A 4,529-nucleotide genomic window follows, 5' to 3' on the forward strand; every position below is an offset into this window, starting at 1 on the left:
GTGTGAACAGCACGTGTGTGTGTGTGAGAACAGCATGTGTGTGTGTGAGAACAGCATGTGTGTGTGTGTGTGAACAGCATGTGTGTGTGTGTGTGTGTGAGAACAGCACGTGTGTGTGTGAACAGCACGTGTGTGTGTGTGAACAGCACGTGTGTGTGTGTGTGAGAACAGCACATGTGTGTGTGTGTGTGAGAACAGCACGTGTGTGTGTGTGAACAGCATGTGTGTGTGTGTGTGTAAACAGCACGTGTGTGTGTGTGTGAGTGTGAGAACACACGTGTGTGAGCAGCGTGGGTGCATCAGCAGGTTATTAGCTGTAGTTTAGTAGAGTTTCACCACTTTTCTCGCTAACCTGTGTTTTTTAATTGGAAATGAATTCTGCTCTGATCCACTACACCCTGAGCACAGTTTTAACTGTCTTTGTGAAGTCCCTGATACAGACCTGAGCTCTCCACAGAGCGGGGCCTCGCTCCAGGCCATGCTGGCTTTCGGCTGCCTTCCACTCCTCCTGAATAGCTAAAGCCAACTGTGTCCTCTCGGGAGGACAAACCACATCAACTCTCTCCATCTCCAGGCTATCGATATACAGCCCTGGCTGCCAGGGACTCGCTCTGTAGCCCAGGCTGGCCTCAGACTCCGGAGATCTGCCCGCCAAGGCCTCCAGAGTGCTGGGCTTTAGGGTGCGCACCACCACGCCTGAGCTGTGAACTCGTATTTAATTCTCACAACCTAAGAGAATAGGCTTTTTTTTTTGGCCTGTGGCACCTGAGGAAACTGAGCTAGTCAAGTCCATATTGAAGGATCTGGAAATTCTTACATGAGCTCCATTGTTTCTCGTCATGGACTATTTGTCGGACTCTAAGGGCTGAACCTGAAGCTTTTGGCTAGGAGAAGAGGTAAGAGATGAGCAAAGAGGAAGACCCTGGCCATGGCGCGTGCATTAGGTGAGCTGCGAGTCTGGCCTGCGCACACACATGTATTTTAAAGGTTTATTCACTTTCATGTGTGAGTGTCTCATCGGCACACACCGTACGCATGCTTGGCGCCCTCGGAGGTCAGCAGCATCGGATTTTCTGGGACTGGACTTGGGGAGGGTTGTGAGCTGCCATGTGGATGGTGGGAGCCAAACCTGGGTCCTCTGTAAGAGCAGAAAGTGTTCTTAGCCACGGAGCCCTCCCTCCAGCCTCCTCTGCGGCCTAGTCCTTTATCTGGACACCGAAGGACAAAGGGCTGGGCAGCCACAAGCTGGTGAAGGGAGAGAGATGACTAGGGTCTGACTCCTGGTACAAGGTGCATGGAGCTGAGGGAGCTTGGTGTGTATGTATTTACACAACGTCCCAAAGACAGAAGAAAGCCAAGCACAGTCAAGGCATGCTTCCAACTGAAGGTATAACACAGGAGCCAGAATGTTCTGGACATAGCAGGAGAGCTGCTCAGGGCTAGGGATCTGAAAGTAGAATTTGAGCAAGACTGACAGGGGAAGGCAGGATGCCTGGACCAGGCGTGATGAGTTCACAGCGTCACTGGGGTCCAGCAGTCCACGTAGTGTGCAAAGAGAGCCTTGGTAAGCCCTGACGTCCGCGAACGGCACAGGATGGAGAATTGCCAGGAAACTACTGTGTAGCCATGGCCGGGAGCCACTGGTCCAGACCTTCGTGCAGGGCAGTCTTCTCCGCAGGAAACTGTTTGATCTGGGGCTCTCCTGGGCTGCACAGCAGACACACAGGGAGGCATTTAGACAGTACTGCTGGGCTGACAGGACTCTGCTTCTACACATCTGGCTGACTTGTCCTTGAGACGGGCCAAGCTCTGACATCTTGAAGGCTCCTGGCGATTACGTGTATTCAGCCTGATTTTTTCTCCTCTCATCTGGGTACTGTGCTAACGTCACCCATCCCAGACCTTCTCTTTTCCTTTCTCTTAGGCAGGCTGGATGTTTGCTTTATTGCTGACCATGATTTGGAGAGGTGTAAGGGTTCCCCATTTGCCCGGGGGCCCTGCCTGCACATAGAGCTGACAACAGTCAGGGATGAGCTGCTTCTCAGCTCCCATATGTCTCCAAATGCATCTGCATTAGGTTTGGTGACACCCTACTTCTGGTGGCCAGGGAGCTTGAACTTGGCTCTTTGTAGAACCTCAATCACGTTCCTTGTTCTGCAGTGTGGTGTGGCTATGATGACTTGGCCAATGTTAACCCTGGCCACTGTGCCTTTGGGGCTCCCCAAAGGCACCCCACATTCGTGTCTGGAGCCTATAGTTGGGACAATACTGAGATCAGAAACATGAATATTCAACATCAAATTGTAGCAAAACCCATATAGGAAACAGGCTGCATATGCTACCAAGGACAATGCGAGCTCCCAGGAATCTATGAGGGTGACTCTAGCTCATACTCCTGGCAATGGGGGAGATGGAGCCTGAACTGGCCATCTCCTGTGACCAGGCAGGTGTGTGCAGCTGCTGTGTGTACCTGTTGTCTCAGACCCCCATGAGGAAAGGAAACTGGTCGGCTTAATTGGCTGCAGATTTTTTTTTTTTTTTTTTTTTTTTTTTTTTAGATAGGGTCTCGCTATGTAGCCTTGGACGACCTGGAACTTTCTCTATAGTCCAAGCTGGTCTTGAACTCAGGGAGATCGGCCTGCCTCTTGCCTCCTGAGGGCTGAGGTTAAAGGCATGTGTTGTTCTCCCTTCGGAGGGGGCCTGGATCTTGGCTGGGGTCCTGGAGTTTGGGGTCCTGGAGAATGTGGGTTCTGTTTCTCTCAGGAGCCGCTAGAGCACCTTAGGGCGAGGCCTGAGTGTGCTAAGCCAGTTGTGGAAAGGGTTTTCCACAGAGTGTTGTTACAGTTTAGCTCTTTTAGCAGGAAGTCAACGTGACAATGGAAGCTAGGGAGTTCCACAGCCTATGGCAATACTAAGGTGTTACAACTCTCCGTCAAGCTGCAGTGCTGAGCATGGCTTGCCTGGTTGGCTTGCAGCAGATTCACAGGCCCAGCGAGGCCCAGGCGGAGCAGGCCAGAGGGCAGGCCCCGGGAGACGCGGCTGGTGGAAGGTAAATGATGAACTTCATGTGTTCTTGAAGTGAGAACATAAAAACAGTGTGTTTATTCGTGTGAAGTCAAGGGCAATATAAACCCTGGGCAGAAGGAGGGATTTTGAAGGTGAATGTGTTTGATTTGCTGGGGTCAGGGGGTCAGGGGGTCAGGGGGTCAGAGGGTTGGGATACTTAATGGTCCCATCACAAGAAAAAAAAAACACAGTACTTAATTATTCTATGGGGAGGGGGAGGATCTTCAAGAACAATTGAAGGTCACTGCTGGACTAAGATCCTTAGCAAGGTGGGGTGTTTCTAGAAACTCTTAGATTATCAGGGAAGGGTCTGGCTGTCATCTGCCCTGAGGGCTATGTGGCACTCCTTAGCTCCTTACAAGACCCGGGTCACCCAGACCAGGGAAGACTTAAATCCGGCTGAGAAAAGGGAGTTTATCATCACAGACTGAGTGCAAATAATTGGCTGTCTGGAGATCTTATCCAGCAGAGTCCTGCAGCAGGCACCACCGAGTGCAAGCTCAAAGCTTTCTTCTTAATCATTCCAGCGTCACTGGTGACTCTCTAATACCTAACCCTCTCACAGAGTATCATGAGAGGAATAACGGAGCACATGCGAAGGGATGAAAGGAGAAAGGGGACCAGCAATGGTGGCAGAACATAAGGAGCACAAGAAAGGAGAGTGAGTGAGGGGACAAATTAGAACACAGTGTCATGACACACGTAAATGCCGGGATGAGCCGGGCGGTGGTGGCGCACGCTTTAATCCCAGCACTTGGGAGGCAGAGCAGGCAGACATCTGAGTTTGAGGCCAGCCTGGCCTACAGAGTCCCAGGACTGCAGACAGCCAAGGCTACACAGAAAAACTGTGTCTTGAAAAACAAAAACAAACAAACAAAACAAAGCAAAACAAAACAAAAAGCCACAATGAAACCTATTGTAAGCTAACTTAATTAAACAAAACAAAACAACAAACAAACAAACAAACAAAAGTAATGACATTTTGTTAACATTTTCGCTTTGCTTATGGTATTATTAAGACTAAAGGTTTACATTTATAAAATGAATTCAGCTGACATTTATCTTTATAGAAAATCCCGTCTTATCCAAAGGGCAAACAGATAGTAAATGTAGATGATATTCTTTGGCATATGAGTTTTGTTATTGGCCTGTTTGCACCTGCGCGTTTGTACGGTGCTTGTCTGTGACTATGGGAGCGGAGGCCAACATTAGCTGTGCTCTCCCCGCCTTACTTTTGAGACAGGTTGTTCACTGTTTGGGCTACACTGTCTGACCAGGGAGCCCCTGAGACTCACCCATCGTGGTCCTCATGTCTGTTTTTACACTGTTCTAGTTTTTTGCTGCTGTGTTAAAACATCATTTAAAGGAGAGAGAGAGAGAGAGAGAGAGAGAGAGAGAGAGAGAGAGAGATGGAAGAGTTTATTTTGGTTTACGATTTCCCAGGGAGAGAGTCCGTAGCAGCA

Source organism: Psammomys obesus, unplaced genomic scaffold, assembly GCF_907164565.1.
Source record: "Psammomys obesus unplaced genomic scaffold, mPsaObe1.curated_primary_1811, whole genome shotgun sequence".
NCBI classification, from domain to species: domain Eukaryota; kingdom Metazoa; phylum Chordata; class Mammalia; order Rodentia; family Muridae; genus Psammomys; species Psammomys obesus.